Here is a 23,563-nt window from a genome sequence, read left to right on the forward strand (position 1 = left end):
CTTTCCTTTCCTAAAGAGCTATCTCTCTTTTGGCTATATTTTAAGTTTACATTTGGATTAAAAGTGTTTATAGTAAGCTTAAAGTTGAACTAGAATTTATTTTTGGGTAACCAGCTATCACCAAGTTCGTTAGGCTTTTCACTTCTACCTAAAAATCTTCCCACTCCTTTGCTACATAGATGGGTTCATTCTTAAAATTGTTCTTAAGTAGTTCATTTGGTTTTGGGTGCTAGCTAAAGTTTTGTTAGTTTTTCTACTTAATTCATTATGCAAAAGGTACAAGGTCTTTGTTTTGTTTTTGCCGGTCTAGAGTTTTATTCAGTGGGTCTCTGGGTCTAGAAGAAGGTGGTGTGCCTCTTGGTGGAGAAGCGCGGTTTGTGTCTCAACACGCGGTGGGGCAGCGGGAATTTGATCTTGGAGTCCTGGAACTGCTTGCCAGCTGGCCGTCTCTTCCACCTTCATGATCTCGATGGAGTGTGCACGAGCACGGTGTCGGCCACCCTTGTCCAGGTAGCACTGATTTACGGCGCCAGCGGTGGTTAGGTCCCAGTATTCTCGGTACATGTGCGTGCCACTGCGGAGTCGTAGTGCTGCCAGATGCCAAAGTTCTTTACACGAAGCAGTGACTTCTCATACACCTGCCCGCAGTACACTATCTCCCCGGGCGAACTTCATCTTCTTCAGCTGCGACACAAAGTACCAGAGGCAGGACTTGGCCACCACATGGTTGGGCGCAAAGATGCGCATTCGGTACGGTGGTGGCATATGGCACTTCGGGGTAAGCAAGCAGCGCCCCACCACCTTGTACTCCCTAAGTGTGCCTGACGCCTTCATGGCAGTCTGTCCTGCTTCGCCGCCACTCACCAAAAGATACAAGGCTTTTTTTGTTTCAGTTTTTTTGTTTGTTTTGTTTTGTTTTTGTTTTTTGTGACACGGTTTCCCTGTGTAGCCTTGGCTGTCCTAGACTTGCTTTGAAGACCAAGCTGGCCTCCAACTCACAGCAATCCATCTGCCTCTGCCTCCTGAGTGCTGGGATAAAAGGTGTGCACCACTGGGCCTGGCTTTTTGTTACAAGTTTTCAGAATAAGTTTTTTCATTTGGAATTGTATCTTTGCCCCCAACCCCTCCCCACATGGTCTTGCAGATTCTGAGAAAGAAACTTTACATTTTATCAAGAATTTTGAATATCCTTGACTTTGAATAAGGGAAAATTTTTGTAAGTAAGTAATGTAGTAGAAGTTAAAGGGCTAGACACCTTTGATTATACTTGCCACCTTAATTTTTACATAAACCTTTTTAGTATAAAAAAAAATTGAAAATAACCTGAGATGTAACAGTAACAAATAAATTTACCATTCGTGTAAAAATGTTTTTCGAAAGGGCTGTTAGACAATATCTGGTGCCCTTACACAGTATATACAAAGGCTTTCCCTTTATATATTTTGATATTAGCCCTTTTTAAGATGTAGGGTTGGTGAAGATCTTTCCACAATCTGTAGGCTGCTGGTTGGTTCCTTTGATAGTGTCCTTTTCCTTACAGAAGATTTTTCAGTTTCGTGAGGTCCCAATCTTTACTTGTTGATCATAGAGCCTGATTTAGGTCTGATTTAGATCTTAGAGCCTGATCTTAGAGCAAAGATTTCAAGTACTCTATAGAACAGATATGAAGAGAGCCGTCAGTTTCACCCTGTTCCTGACTTCAGTGGAGTTGCTTTCAGCTTCTCTCCCTTTCATTTGATTCTGGCTATGGGCTTGCTGTAACTGCCTTTATTATGTTTCTGTATGTCCCTTGTATTTCTTCTATCTCCAGGACTTTTATGGTGATGGGTGTTTGATTTTGTTAAAAGCTCTTTCTTCATGTAATAAGATTAGTATGTCTTTTTATTAACGTTATTTTTGTTATGGTCAGTTCTATCTATTGATTTTCATATATTGAGTTGTGTCTACATCTCTGGGTAAAAGCCTACTTGATGACAGTTGATGCTCTTTTTGATGCATTCTTGGATTCTCTATGCAAGTATTTTCATAAGGGAAAATAGTGTATAATTTTCTTTTTTAGTTGCATCCTTATGTTATTTGGGACAGTAGAAACAGTCTTGGGAAAGAGCAGTTTAATTTCCAAAGGATTCATTGTGCATCCAGAAACTATAGATGAATATTTCAAAGGAGAAATTTAAATAATAGCTTATGTAAAAAGAGATGCGATTTAACACAGGTGGTAGGACTGCTCAGTTGTTACTGTTTCCCTACATCAAAAGCAAAGCTGCTCCAGTAGAAAGAACAAGAGGGCTTGGAAGTTCAGAAAAATGTGTTCTGGTCAACAGTTGCGAACAATCAGAGGCCAAAATTAAAGTTTCAAGTAAATCACACTGAAATAGAAGGTTTAGTGGATACAGGAGCTAATATAATATTTCATAAACATCTTGGAATTCGGAATGGCCACTTGAAAATGGTTTATCCCCATTTTCTGGGAATTGGAAAGTTATCTCAGATAAAACAGTGTGATGGCTTCTATGTGTGAGACCAGAAGGTCTATTGGGAACATTAAAGTCTATGTCACTGACATAGGCATAAATTTATGGGAATGAGATTTACTACAGCAGTGAAGCATGCAAATTAACATTCCTTCAGTCCACAAAACAATCCCTAAAATAAGGAGCTAAGTGAAAGATGCTTCGGGGAAGCTTTTGAAAAATGTTATCCAGAACAAACACAGACGGTGCAGGTCACCACAGGGCTTCAATTTTCAAATTTATTGGGGGAGGGGGCACTGCTGAAATGATACAAATGGCCCTACCCTGAAAATGGTTGACTAAGAAGCCTGTGTGTGTGGAACAATAGCCCACGACGAAAGAAAAATTACAGGCGCTTGAGCAGCAGCTGGAGGTACAGCATAGAGAACGGTCTACCAGACCATGGATTTCCCCGTATTTGTTATAAAGAAAGGCATCAGGGAAATGAAGGACGGTAATAGATCTGAGAACCGTGAACCAAGTCATCCAACCAATGAACCGTTACAGCCTCAAATTCCTTTACCTTTATTACCTACGGCATTGCTTAAAGACTGCTTTATTTTTTTACAGGTATACCACACCATCTGACAGGACAAGCTGTCGTCCTGTAACGATCTAGTGGCACCTTAAAAGAAATGCTTATAAAACAAAACTTTGTCCAACGGGGCGAGGAGTCCCGGCCTCCAGCCGCACACAGACTCAGCTGGGGACCCGCCCGGTGGTCCCGCCTCCCTGCGCTTCGCTCCACCCCCACGCAGGGTCCCGGGGACAGAACCCGCTCCTTGCCGCTGTGACGTCACTACCTGGTCATGCACCGAAGGCTCCGACGTCACTTCCTGGATGCGCAACGCCCTCTGTGACGTCACTTCCAGGACACGCTCCCCCGCGGTGACATCATTTCTTCGTTACGGTTTGCTCACTGGGATGTCATTTCCTGGTTATGCTTCACCCTCTGTGACATCATTTCTTAACTGTACTCCACCCAGAGTAGGTGGAGTCCCACTGGCAGTGGCCAGAGTCCTGGAGAGAGTCGGGAGAGTCCTGAAAGTGTGTGGGCAGAGTACAGGAGAGAGTGGGCAGAGTCCCGGAAGTGCGTGGGCAGAGTCCTGGAGCGAGTGGGCGGAGTCCCAGAGACAGTGGGTGGAGTCTGAGAGAGAGTGGGCAGAGTCCTGGAGACAGTGGGTGGAGTCCGTGAGTGTGGGGGGAGTCCCAGAGACAGTGGGCAGAGTCCTGGGGACAGTGGGCAGAGTCCCGGAGAGTGTGGATGGATTCCCGGAGACAATGTGGTCACAATTTCAGATTTTTGCAGTCATATGAAGATTACAAAAGACATTCTCAAGCTGCTTTCCCATCTCAGGAAACTGTTAAAAAAATAAAATTGTTCTTTCTGAATAAGATTATAAATAGCTTCTAAGAAGAACAGTGCAATTCATATAGCATTGCACTATGACCTGAAATGGATGTAGAAACATCTTTCCAAACAAGGTTAGCCATTCTGTCAAAGGAATGTCGGATACTTTAAAATGAGATGGAAATACTAGAAGACTTTAAGACAGTCTCACCATATATCTCTGGCTGGCCTTGAACTTACTTTATGGACAAGAATACATGCAGCAGAACTTTCTTGAAGATACAAAGCATTAAAACATCAAACCTGGATTGCTGTGTGTGGTGGTGCATGTTTTTAACCGATGGCTTCAACACAACTCCTAAGAACTGGAGCTATTGTGGTCGTGGAGCAAAGAGGACCCTCATGCTGCCTGCAGTGCTGCAAAGCCAACTTCAGACAGCAGAGACCAGGGCAGGCTGCCCAGTCTACAACCATAAGGCCAGACAGTGAGCTTCACTTGTCGATGTTGTTGCAGAATCCCTGATTTTTCCAATAGTATTTTTGGCAAAACTGTCGTTTCTTTTGTTAATTATTTCCATACCTTTATCAAAAATCAATTCATGTTTGGGATTAATGATGTATGACCATCATTTCAGTGCTAAGAAGGTAGAGACAATAGGATCACAAGTTTGAGGCTACCCTGGACTACAGAAGTATGCCACCTCAAAAATAGAAACCCATCTGCCATCACAAATTTCCATCAATATGACTACAGAATTAAAAAAAAATGATTCCACTTAGTTATAGCTTGGTAAGTAATGAATTTATTGGGGTTCCTTATAGAAACATGGTTGAGGGAGCTATTTACAGAAAGTAGGGTGACTCAGGTGCCAGGAGCCAGCCATGCAGAAAGGGCCTGAGGCAAGCAAGTAAGCTTGCTGGAGGCAGCCCACCATGTTTTACATGGCTGCAGCGGGTGAGCCCTGGTGAGGCCCCGGGGACTTTGTCTCCAGTTGCTTTTCCATTCTTGTCATTGCGGCATCTCTCATATATCTGGCATGGCCTATAGAAATCCTCACTGCCTATGCTTAGATGAATTGATGATTTTATAATTCCTGATAATGATTTTATAGGATTCCTGATTTGATTCTAATAATCTTAAACTCTCCTGCAGCTGCAAAAGCTGCTAGGAAGTCTGCGATTGTTCACTTGTCACTGACACAGAAACTGCACTAGGGAGAAGATGGTCTTGAGGCAGATTTAAGACCAAAGCAAACTTTCCTCTAGGTCAGGTCTCAATGCACACTGGGACAAATAAAAATCATTTCCTTAAACTTTCAACGAACTCATAGATAGCTGAAAGATGATTAATTAGATGCAGTCTTTTTAAAATTTTTTATTAATTTATTCTTATTACATCTCAATAGTTATCCCATCCCTTGTATCCTCCCATTCTTCCCTCCCTCCCATTTTCTAGATACAGTCTTAATGGAAAGATATGTAAACAATAACCCAGCTGTAATCTCTTGTGCCCTGTTAACCTTAAATCATGTCATGAAATATTACTGTTCCTAACATACAGTCAAGTGAGGATTGGAGACATAAATAGTTAATGCTTAGACAGGCCTTTGTACATCATCAGAAAAATGGCCATAAAAGAAAGTAACAAAGACAGATAGAATGTAGATACATCAGGACTATTGATTACTTGTGCCTGGGTAGTGTTGTTTTAAATGGAAATCCCATATCTTCTATTTTACCAATAAAGACTCAGGAGCCAGATGCTGGGGTGAAAACCTGTGAGCTCAGACAGACAAAGAAAGCCCCCAGCTGAACTTCCTACTCAGATGGAAAAGTCCCAAAAGGCTCACTAGCTCAGCCCAAAATGAAAAGGCCAAAAAGCTCAAGGTCGATGGCTTGCTAGCTCAAAAAGCCAAAGGCCAAGGAGCCGAGGCGCTAAAGAGTTAAAAGCTAAAAGCCCAAGAGCTCAAGAGCAAAAGAGCTCTTCTACTTCTACATGTTGTCTTTGCTTGTTTGTTTGGTTGGTTTTTTCGAGACAGGGTTTCTCTGTGTAACCCTCGCTGTCCTGGACTCTCTTTGTACACCAGGCTGGCCTCAAACTCACAGAGACCCACCTGCCTCTGCTTCCCAAATGCTGGGATTAAATCTACATGCTGTCTTAAATATTCTTCAACTCAAAGTCCCTGTCTGGTGGCTTCTTGCTCAGCCTCTTGACCTAGGGTTAACTTTATTAAATCCTGTGTACAGAAAGCTTTTGGATTAAAGGTGTGTGTTAAGGCTCAACCATGCTAAACAAAACACAGTTTTTTTGCAGTTCACAGTCTCAGTGAATACAATGGGATCAAATATCCTGCACCAGGATAGTTTAGTTGGTAAGGCATCAGACTTTCAGTCTGGAGGTCCAGGGTTCAGGTCCCCTCTATTCCCTTTTCATTTCCTTGCTGTGATCAACAGAAACAAGAGTTTTTCTCTGCTGGAGCCTTCCAGCTTCAGGCCTCAGAAAGTCAGAAGACATCAGCTGCTGGCTCCCTTCCTTTTCCTTTCCCTTTGGGTTTCTCACTGCAATCAGCCTGGCAACTTAAGAATTAAAGTACAAGCCAGGTGCACGCCTTAAATCCCAGCACTCAAGAGGGAGAGGCAGTGAGTCTCTGTGAGTTCGAGGCCAGCCTGGTCTACAAAGTGAGTCCAGGACAGCCAAGGCTACACAAAGAAACCCTGTCTCGAAAAACAATCAAAAAGGAGAATTAAAGTACAGAGAAGCCAGTCATCAACAGTGGCTAGCCAGGACCAACTGTGTCCCATCTCAGTCAAATACTGGTGTCAAAATTGGGCTATGACACTCAGGTAGCCACATTACTGAAAAGCTTATGCCATCACAGGAGATAACTCATGGAAGTTGCATCACTGGAGCTCCCTGAACAGCTTGCAGCCATCCTCACTGAAGAGTCACCTCTCTCCCAGAGAATGCTGCTTGTGCTTCCTCAAGAAATAACTACCAGTTTCATGGGTCTCTGAATATTATGTCTCTGGTGAGTTCCATGTATCTTCTGCCAGGCCCCCAATGTTTCAATATGCATAAGACAGATATACAATATTTGAAACCATAAACCAAAATAAGGAATTATTTTGTTCTGTTTTGTGGCAGAGAAAAAGGTGACATGTTGGGGAAAACAAAAACTTTTAGAACTTTTAAGAACCATTCCCTGCTGCACAATGGTGGGGCATGCCTTTAATCCCAGCACTTGGGAGGCAGAGGCAGGTCGAGGCCAGCCTGGTCTACAGAGTGAGTTCCAGGACAGCTAGGGCTACACAGAGAAACTCTGCCTCAAAAAACCCCAAAATTAAAAAACAAACAAACAACATTCCTTAGCAGTATAAAAAGGAAAAACAACTGCTGGGAGAGGAAACCCTGACCAACCCAACTGTGGAGAAAAGAGGTTTTTTCCTGACTGCCCAGCTTCTTCAAGCTGAGCATAAAGCTCCCAGGCTGAAGCTTTTGAGTCATCACTGATTCTTACAAGCAACCCCTCACCCATATTCCTGTAATCGACCCCAATAAGAACTATTGGCTCATCAACTTGGACAATTTGCACTTTTTACTTTGGTTTGTAATGGATTTCCTTTTTAGGGTGAAAAATATTATGGTGCATTTCCACAGGCAAAGTCTGCCATAATACCTTAGTGCAGTGGTTCTTAACATTCCTGATGCTACAACTCTTTAATACAGTTCCTCATGTTGTGGTGGCCACAAACCATACAGTTATTTCCATTGCTACTTCATAACTGTAAATTTGCTACTGCTGTGACTCACAATGTGTGTTTTCAAATGGTATTAGGTGACTCCTGAAAAAGGGTTGTTCAGCCCAAAAAGGGTTGCAACCCACATGTTGAGAACTGTTGTCTTAATGCTTTTGTAAAGAAAACTAAGAGGCTCTGTGAAGTAACCTGCTCTTGGATGCCAACAAAATTCTGAGAGATTACCTATACTAGGTATACTAGGTGTCAGCAAAATCCAGTAGGAATGCACCTACATATGTACTGGTCTGTTGCTATAATAAAATGCCAGGGATGGGTACTTTATAAAGAAAAAGATTGTATTTAGCTCACAGTTTTAGGTGCTCAAGGGCATGGTTTCATATCAACTCCATTCTGGTGATGACCTCAGGGTATAATTTTAGCAGGAGAATGAGGAAAAGAATAAAGTCACAGTGAGATAGGAAGCCAGAAACATTGAAGGGATCAGTTTTGTTTATTGATATTAACTTACTCTCACAGGAACTTACTAGGACCCTACGTGACCTTTATCAGTGCCTTTCTAATATTCTCCCATTAAACACTATGTCTTCTTCCAACCTCACCACAATGAAACTAAGCTTCAAATACATAAAAGTTTGAGAGATACAGACTATATCTAAATCACGTCATGGGTGCCTGCAAAGCTTAGTGAAATATGGTTACTATGGTCTCCATCCAATATTTCTTTTCGAGGGATGGTGGTGGTAGTGCTAAAGTTCATTGTGGTGTCCTAGTACAGACACTGAGGCTTGCCCATGGTGCTCTTAATATACAAAGCCCGGACATTTTGCCAGTTCTTCTTGAGCAAGGACATCAAGAAATTGGCAGCCAAGTGGATGTTGTAGACCGGCTCATCATCAGTCATCTTCGTGTGGCCAACAGCAACAGCCAGACACAGCACTTTCTTCATCTGGAACTTGATGGTGGATTTCACCTCATCAGCTTTGGCCACCATGTTTTCATTGTGTGTCAGCAGGGGATGGAGTTTGCCAGCCTTGTTTAGGCCTGGGCCCAGCATCTGTGGGCTCTGCTCGATCAGAGACTCTGAGGCCAAAAAGCATGCTACTTCTTGGCCAGTTTCTTGACTAACTTCTTGTGCTTGTTAAGTTTATTCAGCGCCTCCATGTCCATGTGGGGCATATCCATGGCCTTGGCCTCATCACAATGCTGCTGGTTCCCCAGGATGCACACCGAGAACTTGGGACGAGGAGCAGACTTGAGCCTGACAGTGCCTGAGAAGCGTTTGTCCTTCTTCGGGCTGATCTGCAACTCCACTCTCTGCAGAAACTTGCAGGACTTCCTGCACAGCCTCGTACAGGGTGTCCAGGGGACTTTGTTACTCATGGCTGCTCCAGCCATGAGAACTGGAAAAAGAGCTCCATCCAATATTTCTTTTTAAAATATATATTTATTTATTATGTACACGGTGTTCTGCCTGCATGTACACCTGCACTCCATAAGAGGGCATCAGATAACATTATAGATGGTTGTGAGTCACTATGTGGTTGCTGGGAATTGAACTCTGAGCTCATCTCTCCAGCCCCATCTGAGATTTCAAATCAGCTGAAGGGACAAAAAACAACTCCCGGAGTCAGAAGGAGATGACCTACTTCCCTTGTATTATTCCCGTGCATCTTATACCAGCTGTCATCTTAAAGAAAGATCCAGACTTTTAAAGCTAAAGTTTCCAAGGTCAAAGAAAGCCATAGATTTGAAAGAGGAAATGAAAAACAAGAAAAGCAAAAAGAAAATTAATCAAGACAAATCTGGCTTTAAGATTTTTTTGTACTCAATTCATTCTACTTTCACGTCATCTCCAATTAAATGTAGGTGACCACTGTAGAAGCTTGGATATCCATCAGCATAAATGATGGAATAATATTTGTTCCCAAGGCATTATACACCCCAGTGGTGGAACCTGGGTTAATGTAGAATTTGTTTTCATGCTCAAATGCTTCAAATAAGCATAAGAATGTCTGAGTCAAACTGCCTCTGCAGGAGTGCTAAGCTAGCCATGTCTCCCCACGGGATAACTTGGTGTCCATGGATGAGATGACAGTGGCTAACTGACAAACAATGGCCTATGACAAAATAAAAGTTGCATGCATTAGAGCAGCCAGGCCAAGAGCAGCTAGAAACGCAGCATATAGAAGAGTTTACCAGCCCTTGGAATTCTATATTTGTCATTAAAAAGAAATTTAGCAAATGGAGAGTTTTGACAGATCTGAGAGCAATTAATAAAATCATTCTGCCAATGGGTTCTTTATAGCCATTGCCTTCATTGTTATGTTACCTAAGTCATGGCCTATTCTAGTGATTGATTTAAAAGACTGCTTTTTCTGAGCTGGGTGTGGTGGCGCACGCCTTTAATCCCAGCACTCAGGAGGCAGAGGCAGGCGGATCGCTGTGAGTTCGAGGCCAGCCTGGTCTACAAAGCGAGTCCAGGACAGCCAAGGCTACACAGAGAAACCCCGTCTCGGGGAAGAAAAAGAAAAAAAAGACTGCTTTTTCACAATCCCTTTGCATGAGCATGATAGGGAAAAGTTTGCTTTCTCAGTGCCCACTCATAACAATAGTCCAATAAGAAGGTATCATTGGAAAGTTCTTCCACAAGGAATGCTGTGTAGTCCAACCTTATGTCAACATCTTTATAACAGATATTAGAAATAATTCATAAGAGATTTCCTTAATACATAATTTACCATTACATGGATGATATTTTGCTGGCTGATTCAAATGGAGGTACCTTAAAAAATAAATTTGACGAAGTAAAGGAGAATTTTCCTTGCTGGAGATTATAAATAGCTCCTGAATTATCTAGGATATAAGAAATGTCTGCAAAAAAAATCGACCACAGAGGGTACAAATCAGGAGAGACCAATTAAGAACTCTTAATGATTTTCAAAAATTGTTGGGAGATATTAATTGGCTAAAGCCCATAATTGGATCAACTACTTAAGAGCTAAGTAAATTCATTTAAAACCTTACAAGTGATAAGGACCTAAATAATCCAAGAAAATTATCATCTAAGGCTGAGAGAGAATTGGCTCTGGGAAAAAAATTACAATATGCACATGTGAATCATTTAGATTTAAAGCTGGACTATATTTTAGTTATTTTTCCTTCTACTCATTCTCCCACAGAAATTATTATACAGAGAGAAGTTTATATCTTAGAATGGATATTTTTAGCACAAAAACAGAGTGAAAAAAATTAAAGACCTATGTCAAAAGGTTTCTGAATTGATTTTAAAAGGAAAAATGAGATGTTGTAAGTTAGCAGGAATAGATCCATCAAAGATTGTGATACTTTTTACTAATGCTGAAATTGCCTCATTGTGGGCAGTAAATGAACACTGGCAAAGAGTTTGCAATAATTTTTTTTGGAGTGCTTACACTCTATACTGATGTAAATAAGTCATGAAAGGCAGGTTATAGGTCAGAAGAAGAAACAAGTATAGTGACTCAGTCCTTATATAGCTACTGACTCTCAATATGCAGAAATAGTTGTTTTGCTTATAGAAACTGCTGGATTTGTTCTGGATGATTCAGAGTTAATGCCACTATTTATTCAACTACAAGTGACCAGAAGTAGAAGTTATCCATTGTATGTAACACATATCAGATCCCATATGGGTCTACCAGGCCCTCTAGCACAACATAATGATGAAATGAATCAGCTATTAGGAAATGTGCTAGAAGCTTCAGAATTTCATAAGAAACACCAACTTAACAGCAAAGGTTTAAAAAAAAAGTTGTTTTGTCTTTTGTTAATCACTTGGCAACAAGACAAGGAAATGTCTTACTTGTTCTTTATATATCTAAACTCTATTACCTGCAGGTAGTAATCCTAAAGGTGCTCAAAGAAATAAAACTTGTCAAATGGATGTGTTTCACTTTGCAGAGTTTGGTAAATTGAAATATATGTACCATAATATAGACACATATTCAGGATTTAATGGGCAATTGCTTTAAGTTCTGAAAAGTCTGATTCTGTAATTATATATTTACTAGAAGTTGTGGAAATTATGGAGATAGCTATACAACTTAAGATTGACTGTGCTCCAGCATATGTCTCTAATAAAATGAAGCAATTTTCTGTATATTATAATATAAAATATACTATGGGTATATTTTGTTATTTTGTGAGTTATTCAGATTTTTTCAGAGAAAGAACTTAATGCAAAAATTTTGTTTGCTTTTAGTGGTAAAGTCTGGTAAAAATACCCTGAAGTTGCCATTTCAAGTTATATAAATTTGTCTAAGATCCTAGAGAAAACATTTTCCAATATAGACTTGGTCATTCCAGCCAACTGTAAAGCATTTAGAAATAAACTAAAGATGGTTTTAGATATATAAATATTCTGAAGGAGCAACTGCTATTGCCCCTTCTTAGAAGAGCTACATGATATGCTCTGTCACAGCAAAACCATGAAAGCTATGATAGAAAATCCAGGTAAACAAGCTCTGGAACAAGAAAGAAGACAAAGAGAAATGTAAGGGTTGTGGCTAATGGAACACTTAGGACAACAGACATTGTTGAGGGTTGGAGGAGAAGGCAGACCCAAGAGGGTGGATAGAGGAAAGGGCAGCACCAAGAGGATGGATAGAGGACAAGGCAGCACCAAGATGATGAATAGAGGACAAGGCAGCGCAAAGAGGATTGATAGAGGACAAGGCAGCACCAAGAGGATGGATAGTGGACAAGGCAGAGCCAAGAGGGTGGATAGAGGACAAGGCAGCACCAAGAGGGTGGGTAGAAGACAAGGCAGCACCAAGAGGGTGGGTAGAGGACAAGGAAGCACCAGTAGGGTGGATAGAGGACAAGGCATCACAGAGAGCATAGATAGAAAACAATGCAGCTCCAAGAGGGTAGATAGAGGACACGGCATCACCAAGAGGGTGGATAGAGGACAAGGCAGTGGCAAGAGAATGGATAGAGGTCAAGGGAGTGCCAAGAGTGTGGATAGAGGACAAGGCAGCACCATGAGTGTGGATAGAGGACAAGGCAGCTGCAAGAGATTGGATAGAGGACAAGGCAGCACGAAGAGGGTGGATAGAGGACAAGGAAGCACCAGGAGGGTGAATACAGGACAAGGCTGCATGAAGAGGATGAATAGAAAACATGGCAGTGCCAAGAGGGTGGATACACTACAAGGCAGTGCCAAGACGATGAATAGAGGACTAGGTAATGCCAAGAGGGTGGATACAGTACAAGGCAGAACCAAGACGATGAATAGAGGACAGGGCAGTGCCAAGAGGGTGGATACAGGACAAGGCAGTGCCAAGAGGACTGATAGAGGACAAGGCAGTGCCAAGAGGACTGATAGAGGACAAGGTAGTGCCAAGAGGGTGGATAGAGGACAAGGCAGCACCAAGAGGATTGATAGAGGACAAGGTAGTGCCAAGAGGGTGGATAGAGGACAAGGCAGTGCCAAGTGGGTGGATAGAGGACAAGGAAGCACCAGGAGGGTGGATAGACGACAAGGCATCACAGAGAGCATAGATAGAAAACAATGCAGCACCAAGAGGGTGGATAGATGACAAGGCAGCACCAAGAGGGTGGATAGAGGACAAGGCAGTGGCAAGAGGATAGATAGAGGACAAAGCAGCACCAAGAGGCTGAATACAGGACAAGGCAGAGCCAAGAGGACGGATAGAGGACAAGGAAGTGCCAAGAGGGTGGATAGAGGCAAAGCCATCACCGAGAGCATAGACAGAAAACAATGCAGTGGCTAGAGGGTGGATAGAGGACAAGGCACCACCAAGAGGATTGATAGAGAACAAGGCAGCACCAAGAGTATGGATAGAGGGCAAGGCAGCGCCAAGATGGTGAATAGAGGAGAAGGCAGCGCCTAGAGTGTGGATAGAGGACAAGGCAGCGCCAAAAGGATTGATAGAGGACAAGGGAGCGCCAAGAGCATGGATACAGGACAAGACAGCGCCAAGAGTGTGGATAGAGGACAAGGTAGCGCCAAGCTGGTACATAGAGGACAAGGAAGCACCAAGAGGGTAGATAGTGGACAAGGCAGTGTCAAAAGGGTGGATAGAGGACAATGCACTGCCCACTTTAAGGATAGAGGACAAGGCAGTGCCAAGAGAATGGATGAAGAACAAGGTAGCAAAAAGAGTGTGGATAAAGGACAAGGCAGCAACAAGAGTGTGGATAGAGGAGAAGGCAGCACCAAGATGATGAATAGAGGACACGGCAGCACCAAGAGTGTGGATAGAGGACAAGTCAGCACCAACAGGATGAATAGAGGACAAGGCCACACAAAGAGGATGAATAGAGGACAAAGCAGCACCAAGACAATGAATAGATAACAAGGCAGCACAAAGAAGATAGAGGACAAGGCAGCACTAAGAAAATGGATAGAGGACAAGGCAGCACCAAGAGGGTTGTTAGAGGATAAGGAAGCACCAAGCGGACAGATAAAGGACAAGGCAACACCAAGAAGGTGGATAGAGGACAAGGCAGCGCCAAGAGGGTGGATAGAGGACAAGGCCGTGCAGGGAGGGTGGATAGAGGATAAGGCAGCACCAAGAGGGTGGATAGACGAAAAGGCAGTGGCAAGAGGATGGATAGAGGAAAAGGGAGTGCCAAGAGGGTGGATAGAGGACAAGGGAGTGCCAAGAGTGTGGATACAGGACAAGGCAGCATGAAGAGGGTGGATAGAGGACAAGACAGCGTCAAGAGGGTGGATAGAGGATAATGCAGTGCCAAGAGGACAGATAGAGGACAAGGCAGTGCCAAGGGGATGGATGGAGAACAAGGCAGCAACAAGAGTGTGGATAGAGGACAAGGCAGCAACAAGAATATGAATAGAGGACAAGGCACTGGCAAGAGGATGGATAGAGGACAAGGGAGTGCCAAGAGGGTGGATAGAGGAAAAGGGAGTGCCAAGAGGGTGGATAGAGGACAAGGCAGCTGCAAGAGAGTGGATACAGGACAAGGCAGCTTCAAGAGGGTGGATAGAGGACAAGGCAGTGCCAAGAGGGTGGATAGAGGACAAGGCAGCCCCACCAGTTTGGATAGAGGACAAGGAAGCACCAAGAGGCTTGATAGAGGACAAGGCAGTGCCAAGAGTGTGGATACAGGGCAAGGCAGCGCCAAGAGCACGGATAGAGAACAAGGCAGCAAGAAGAGGGTGGATAGATGACAAGGCAGCTGCAAGAGTGTAGATAGAGGAGAAGACAGCGCCAAGAGCGTGGATAGAGCACAAGGCAGCATCAAGAGGACAGATAGAGGAGAAGGCAGCGCCAAGTAGATAGATGAAGGACAAGGCAACCCCAAGAGAGTGGATAGAGGACAGGCAGTGCCAAGAGGGTGGATAGAGGACAAGGCAGTGCCAAGAGGGTGGATAGAGGACAAGGCAGAGCCAAGAGGCTGGATAGAGGACAAGGCAGCACCAAGTGGACGGATAAAGGACAAGGCAGTGCCAAGAGGGTGGATAGAGGACAAGGCAGCACCTAGAGGGTTGATAGAGGACAAGGCAGCACCAAGAGGGTGGATAGAGTTCAAGGCAGCGCCAAGAGGGTGGATAGAGGACAAGGCAGCACCTAGAGGGTTGATAGAGGACAAGGCAGCACCAAGAGGATGTATAGAGTTCAAGGCAGCGCCAAGAGGGTGGATAGAGGACAAGGCAGCACCTAGAGGGTTGATAGAGGACAAGGCAGCACCAAGAGGATGTATAGAGTTCAAGGCAGCGCCATGAGGGTGGATAGAGGACAAGGCAACACCAAGAGGACGGATAGAGGACAAGGCAGTGCCAAGAGGGTTGATAGAGGACAAGGCAGCACCAAGAGGATGGATCGTGGACAAGGCAGCATAGAGAGGATGGATAGAGCACAAGGCAGTGCCAAGAGGGTGGTTAGATGACAAGACAATAACAATAATAATCCACAAAGAAAAGGCTGTAATTTAAGAGGGATGTGATGGACCATAAAATCTCATAGTGCTTCTCTGGGCATCTTTTACCTTACTGGTCTTTTAGTTTATATTAATGGTTCCGAATATGGTTTTTTTTTTTCATGAATTTTCTCTGTGTACCTGTGTCTCTGCGTGCATATGTGCTTCTTGTGTTCTCTCTCTCTCTCTCTCTCTCTCTCTCTCTCTCTCTCTCTCTCTCTCATTATTCTTAATTATTATTTGCCATTTTTTCTAAAGAGATAAGGGAGGCATGGAGTTGAATGGGCAGGGAGGAAGGCAAAATCTGGGAGGAGATAAGGAAGAAGAAATTGATCAGAACATACTGTATTTTTGAAAGTCTATTTTCCTTTTTAAAAAATATTTATTTGTATTTTACATGTATGTCTAACTCTTGGACCTGGAGTTACAGACAGCTGTGATATGCCGTTTGGGTGCTGGGACTTGAACCCAGATCCTCTGGAAGAGCAGCCAGTGCTCTTAACCACCGAGCCATCGCTCCAGCCCCCTTAAAAGTCTATTTTCATTTTTAAAAAGACATATGATGGAAGAAGACTTCTACTTCCAACTTTATTTTGTAATAATTTTCCCAGTCTAAAGTCAAAGAATACTTTGAACAAAAGACATTTGTCTCCCAATATAAACAAAAATACTAGAGTGTAGATATTTCTAGTGAAATAATATTTAGTTACAAGTCTGAAACAAAAGGATCACAAGATTCCTTTAGACTCTTATTTAAAATTTTTGTATTTGATAGTTCTTAGTGGCATCATATCACAAATTTTCTGTGTGCAAACTCTTAATTTCTCTCCTTGTCTCTTTCTTTCTTTCTTTCTTTCTTTCTTTCTTTCTTTCTTTCTTTCTCTCTCTCTTTCTTTCTTTCTTTCTTGAGACAGGGTTTCCCTGTGGAGCCTTGGCTGTCCTGGACTCACTTTGTACATCAGTCTGGCCGCAAAATCACAAAGATCAGGCTGGAGAGGTGGTTCAGAGGGTAAGAACACTTTCAAAGGTCCAGAATTCAATTCCTAGCAACCACATGGTGGCTCACAACCATCTAGAAAGAGATCTGGTGCCTTCTTCTGGTGTACAGGTGTACATGCAGGCAAAACATTGTATACTTAATAAATAAATTAATCTTTTTTTTTTTTTAATCACAAAGATCTGCCTGTTTGTGCCTCCCAGAGTGCTGGGATTACAGGCTTAGATTCCTAGCTTAGATACTGACTTTTGATATGTATTTAAATTCACTGGATTTTTCTATGCATATAAATTAATACTTCATTTAATATATCATAGATGTCAGGTCTATATCCCAAGATGTTGCTTTCTGAAAAACTTGATACAATTAAGACCAAATTGAGTTAGAGGCCAGCCTGGTCTACAAAGTGAGTCCAGGACAGCCAAGGCTACACAGATAAACCCTGTCTCAAAACACCAAAAAAAAAAGAAAGAAAGAAAGAAAGAAAGAAAGAAAGAAAAAGATTTATTTATTATTATGTATACAGTGTTCTGCCTGCATGACACATGCATACCAGAAAAGGGCACCAGATTTTATAGATGGTTGTGAGCCACCATGTGGTTGCTGGGAATTGAACTCAAGAGCTTTGGAAAAGCAGGCAGTGCTCTTAACCTCTGAGCCATCTCTCCAGCCCCCTAGGGGATTTTCTTTCTGGTCCAATCTGTTTGGTGTTCCATATGGTTTTTGCGACTTTATGGGTACCTCCTTTTTTAAGTTAGAAATTTTTTCTTCTATGATTTTGTTGACAATATCTTCTAGGCCTTTGGTCTGGAATTATTCTTCCTCTGTTCCTATTATTCTTAGGGTTTTTGTTTGTTTGTTTTTTCTAGTGACCCAGGTCTCCTGGATGTTTTGTGTCTGAGGGGTTTCATCTATTTATTTGTTTAACTATTTTTAACTTATGTATCTATTTCTTCTGTTGTATCTTCAACATCTGAGATTCTTTTTCCCATTGCTGTATTCTGATGGTGAAGCTTGCCCCTGTAGCTCCTGTCCAAATTCTTAGGTCTTTCATATCCAGAATTCTCTCAGTTTTGGTTTTTTTCTTTAATGACTCTATTCCCTTTTGATGGTTTTAAGTTTTAGTTTCCACTGTTTGTTTGTATTTTCCTATATTTCTTTAAGGGATTTATTCATTTCCTCTTTAAGGACCCATATCTTTTTCATATAGTTGCTTTTAAGGTGTGTGTGTGTGTGTGTGTGTGTGTGTGTGTGTGTGTGTGTTTCAGCTATGTTGGAATATTCAACATACATGTTGGAATATGTGGTGGGACAACTGGGCTCTAGTGGAGACATATTTGCCCTGCTCTTACTTATTGTGTTTTTGTGCTGGCATCTAGGCATCTGGGTTTGGAATGACTATAGGTCTAGGTGCTGGTTTCAAGATTTGTCTTTGTTGTATGAGCATTTTCTTTCTCATCTCTAAGTGTTTGGAGAGTGTGGTGGCTGTGTGTTGCCTGTTTTCCTGGCCTAGTCAGCTAGTGTGTTCACAGGGAATGCCTGTTGATGTTACAGGATGGGATACTGAGATGAGTTAGAGAAAGGAGGGTTTGAGAAGAAGGCCTTTGTGATCCATTGGGAGTGGACTCAGAGAAAAAAAGGGAGACCACAGCAGGTTTCCTGATATAGAGCTTGTCATGAGACTGAGGAGCTTGGATCTCAGGAGGAGGAGAGGCATTGGTCCACTTTCAGTATACTTGTTTCCCTGGAACAACCCTTGGGTTAGCAGGGACTGCCTTCTGGGTTTGAGGCCTGAGAGAAAGATTAAAATGGGGAATATCTATGGGATCCACAGGGGATGAAGTGTTGGCACGGAGACTTCTATGGGGTGTTTTGCTGCAGAGCTTCGAATGAGACTGGGGGGATGGATCTGGCAGAACAGAAAGAGAAGAGTTAACTTACATTTTCTATTCATCTTTTAAAAATTAAATTCATATGTCATATTCTGATGATGGAATTATATAAGTTTGTATTTATGTTACAAAAATGAATTATAATTTTATTCTTGCAATTATAACTGTACTGTTTATACTTTTTGTAGTTTTATGTATGTTTTACTAGAGGGTGTGAGAATTGGTGTTACTATGGACACATTTTTCACCCTGAGATATATTTTAGATTATGGTGTAAACTTTTAAACCTTAAAGGAAGATAGTAAATAAATAAATAAATAAGGACGGGCTGTGGTGGCACATGCCTTTAACCCCAGCACTCGGGAGGCAGAGGCAGGTGGATCGCTGTGAGTTTGAGGCCAGTCTGGTCTACAAAGTGAATCCAGGACAGCTAAGGCAACACAGAGAAACCCTGTCTCGAAAAAAAGTTTATATATATACACACATATATATATATTAAAGTTTATTTGTGTTTTATTTAAACTTAAGCTAATTGGCACTCACCAAAATGTATATGAGAGTTTGAGAGATGGTTTAATAAAGAGTGAGACCTGCTCTTCCAGAGGGTTGGCACTTGTTTTCCACACTGACCGTGGTTGGCTTATGACTACTCGTAACTCTGGCTCCAAGGGATCTGACACCCTCTTTCACCCTCTGTGGGCACTGCATTCTTTTACATGCCCCCATATTCATAAATTTTTTTAAGTTAAAAATCATATGAGTTCAAATTTCAGCCTCTCATAGAGTTTACATGTGTCAACATTTCTTTTTTATTGTTTTCCCTTTTAGACTACAGGAAGGCAGTGGGCAAAGTACACTGGGCATTGTCTGGTGCTTTGGGAGGCCAAGTAGGACTTTCAGAGACACACCATAGGAGAATCCAGAGCATGAGGAGGTTACTGTTTGGTGTGAGGGACAGAGCCAGACTATACACCACTAATATCCTAGGTGAATGAGGCTCCATACATAACTGCAATCATGTGTTTCTCCTGTAACAATGTGTTTCTCCATCAATCCATGATTTTCCCAGGGGGTGGAGTATAACCAATTGGATATCATTCCCACCTCGTTAAAAAGGCTAGCCGTTCAGCTAAACTCACTGAAGTCCTCCCCAGCACCTTGGACAGTAGAAGATCTCCTAAGAAAAAAGTAAACACTGCGTTTGAAGTTGTATCAGGTGAGTCTGTTTGTAGGAGAGCAGATTTACATAAAACCTAATTTTCCTTTGAAATGTTAATATTATTTTAGATAAAATCTGATTGATTAGTGTTTTTATCTAGAGAAACATCATTTCCTTGTGTGGTGGGGGTCTTTGAAGACACCTGCTTTCCCTCCGAATTTTGTCAGAATAGGTCTAGAAATCACAGTGGCAGATCAAAATCTCTGTCTGCTTTTTCATGATGTCTGGTCAAGTTCTCTCCCTAGGAACAACTGCTCAGCTGGTAAGTTTCAAAACCCAATTATTTCCACTCAACATCTGACTGCAGAACCACATTCAATCATACTTAAAATGGAGAATCATCAAACACACTTACCTGCAGAAATTATATTAAGAATATTACATCATTGCTTATCCTGCATGCAGAATAGTAAGGACAGCTGAGAACAAGTGGAGATCACTGAGGCATCTTTTCCCAGTGTTCATGGAGTGAAGGCTTTTAAAGCTCTTCTTGAAAGGGTACATTGCCAATGATAGCAGTACTAAGCTGAAGGAATCTGGGGTCTAAATAGGACTGAGCATAGCATCTAAATTGTGCAGGACAGTCTGTTGTATTAACAAGGAATCTGATAAACTACTGTGAGCATAGGACAGTAAGCCTTTCTTAGAGGTAGACATTTTTAGCAATCAAAAAGCCCAAATTCATTTAAGAAAGAAAACTGAGCCAGGTGTGATGGCGTATGCCTTTAATCCCAGCCAGCACTTGGGAGGCAGAGGCAGGCAGATCTCTGAGTTCGAGGCCAGCCTAGTCTACAAAAGGAGTCCAGGACAGCCAAGGCTACACAGAGAGACCCTGGCTCAAAAAACCAAAAAACAACAAACAAAAACTGCAGGCGCCAACAACAATGAGCTAAGGCAGCAGGACTCCTCCTCGGAAACCTAGGTTTTCTGTTTGCTTATTTTGTATGTGGAATTCTTTGCCTGTGGGAGTCACTGAGCCTTCCTCTGCATCCTACAGTGTGCCTCACTGGCTAGCTTCCTTATTACAGATCTAAAGTCCAGTCTCCCCTGGCTCACCTGTTCCTTCTCTGAGTCTCCACTGCTGTGCCCCAGGCATTCTCAGGCTGCTGCATGATAGTATAGAAATCTCCCAGCTTTCTCCAATCTTCCCACCAATGTGTAACATTTACTTGTTCTAACATTTATGCAAATGTTTGATAATCAGACATTTTTGATATAAGAACACCTCTTTTCTTAATTTAAAAACTTTTTTTCTAACCTAGAATTTACCTGCAGCTTTTTTCTGAACGTTAAAAATTCCTATTTAATGAACATTTAGAATTTCCATTTCTTTTCCACCTTGATTACTGTGGTCTGATTGACAGTTGTCTGTTGCACATAAATCATTATTTTTGCATTTATGTCATTATTTTTACTTGAATGAGTATTTATTTAGAATGAGGCTACTTGTTGTTGATCTGTCCTTTTAGCAGTCTGGGCAGTATATGTGCATCATCTCTTTTGCTGTTTTCATTTCTGAGAACTAGCACCAATATTCTTCATGATTTCCTTATAGACCTCTATGGCTTTTGTAGTCTCTTTAATGCATATTTAGAATTCAGTTTGGGTAACTGAATTCTGACATTTTTTCCTTTTGTAACATAAAAATCTGGAATAATACAATTGCATGTAATAATGCTTTTGGTTAGAGAGAATACACAGAATTCCCTCTGCCTGTTGCCATTATAATTTAGTTCAAATTATCTGTGATTGAAATGTCAGACATCTCTGAACTGTTTAGATCAGAATGCTCAACTTTTAATATTCTAGATTTTTTCATATAGTTATATTGATTCTTAATTTAATTAAAATATGATTATATGCTTTGAGGATTTTAAAATACTTTTTCTTTGTGGTTTACTAATTTGTCCATAGTCATTATCGAGCCACATAAACATCAAAAGAAACATGTGTGTGGTCGTCCATATGTATAACTTATGTGTGTGGTCGTCCATATGTATAACTTATGTGTGTGGTCGTCCATATGTATAACTTATGTGTGTGGTCGTCCATATGTATAACTTATGTGTGTGGTCGTCCACATGTATAACTTATGTGTGTGGTCGTCCATATGTATAACTTATGTGTGTGGTCGTCCACATGTATAACGTGTAAAGCTTGCTTATTGATTTTAAGCCTTATAATACATTTGTTTATATTTTCTATTCTATCAATCACTGATTTTTTTTTTTTTTTTTTTTTTTTTTTTTTTTTTTGTTTTTTGGTTTTTTGGTTTTTCGGGACAGGGTTTCTCTGTGTAACAGCTCTGGCTGGCTTTCCTGGACTCGCTCTATAGTCCAGGCTGTCCTCGAACTCACAGAGATTCATCTGCCTCTGCTTCCCAAGTGCTAGGATTAAAGGTGTGCACCACCTCCCCTTCCCCCCAAAAAATATATTTTCTAATTGTATTTATAGATGTATCTCTGACATCAGGTTATAAGCATCAGATGTTGATGAATTTACCACTTACTGCTGTGAATTATTTTCTTTTTCCTCTTTGTTCCTATGTTTGATGATATTTATGTTATATTATTATGGTTATATCAGTTTTCTGCTTACCCATCCATTTATGGAAGCTGTCTTAGCACCTAATTAGATATTATTTTATAGAGTTTAATAATTTTAATCTTTTGACTAGTGTGTTCAATTATTTATTTGTTCATTCAATTGGATTTAAATGTTTTATACAATGTATAATAACACAATTTAAGTACATATTATTTCGTAACATATGTATTTGGTGTGAAATTATTAAATAATGCCAATCAACATGTCCACTAATGCCAAAACATACAGTTCTCCCACTTGTTCAACCGTAGCTTTGAACACTTAGACCAAGAAATTTCCATTCCTTCCAAGTCTGAACTCTGAGTAAGTGTCACTCTTATCTCTACTTCAGCAGTTGTCTTATAGTCTACATATTTATAAAGGTATGCAGTATTTTTCCTTAAGTATGAGGTTCAAAGTATTTTAAATTCATATGTATGGTGATAGAATTTTTACAAACACACACACACGCACACACACACCATAAGAACCTTAAATCAATATGCTACAGAGACATCTACACTCACAAGTATACTAGAGTACTGCAGATAATAGTTAAGATATGACCAAATTAATCATTCACCAAAAGGATAAATAGATTTTTTAAAATGTAGTTTATACACAAAGAAATGCTATGTAGCACATTTACTTTGGTGTAAGAATTTATATGTTTGAACTTATATCTACAGTTCTTCATTTCTTTTCTGCCTGACCAATGTGTCACGTAATAGCCTCTATTCTATCTTTTTTTATATAAATAAATATTCTTTTGTTTTGTTTTGTTTTTTGAGACAGGATTTCTCTGTGTAACAGCTCTAGCTGTCCTCATTTCATTTTATCTGTACAATTTTCTTACCAGCTTTAATTTGACCTGATGATTGCATGATTTGCAACATTACTCTAAAACATCACAGGTTACATTTAATGGCATATTGAATAATATATAACAGCATATTTCATTATAGTGCTATTCCCTGGTATTTTAAAAAATCATTATCATATGTTTCAATTATCTTAGAAATTAGTGCAAAATAGTTTTAATAGTAAGTCTTTATAATAAAATTAGGTTTTTAAGAAGATGAAATAACACATCTAAGAATCTTTATGTTTGCCCATGTGTAGTGTACCTGTTGCCTTCATTTTTATGTATATCCCATAATATTCCATTTTTAGTCTTCAAGTGTGTTTGAAGAATGTGATGGTTCTAATAGTAGAGAAAATGTGTGTATTAGCTACTTTTCTAATTGATATGATAAAATACCCTGACAAAGTCAATTTAAAGGTGACCTTGTTTACATTGGT

At 41.0% G+C, this 23,563-nt stretch overlaps 1 protein-coding gene and 2 pseudogenes across 1 annotated transcript in view; 1 reads left to right on the top strand and 2 right to left on the bottom strand.

Moving 5' to 3' along the window:
• The window catches only part of Atg4c (autophagy related 4C cysteine peptidase), a 296,253-nt gene that overhangs the window by 112,122 nt on the left and 160,568 nt on the right, over positions 1 to 23,563 (top strand). The gene's annotated exons all lie outside the window — the stretch shown is intronic.
• Positions 336 to 834, bottom strand: LOC127205368 (60S ribosomal protein L18a-like; annotated as a pseudogene).
• Positions 8,390 to 9,473, bottom strand: LOC127198983 (60S ribosomal protein L10a-like; annotated as a pseudogene).

This window comes from Acomys russatus, chromosome 2 (assembly GCF_903995435.1).
Source record: "Acomys russatus chromosome 2, mAcoRus1.1, whole genome shotgun sequence".
Classification (NCBI taxonomy): Eukaryota; Metazoa; Chordata; class Mammalia; order Rodentia; family Muridae; genus Acomys; species Acomys russatus.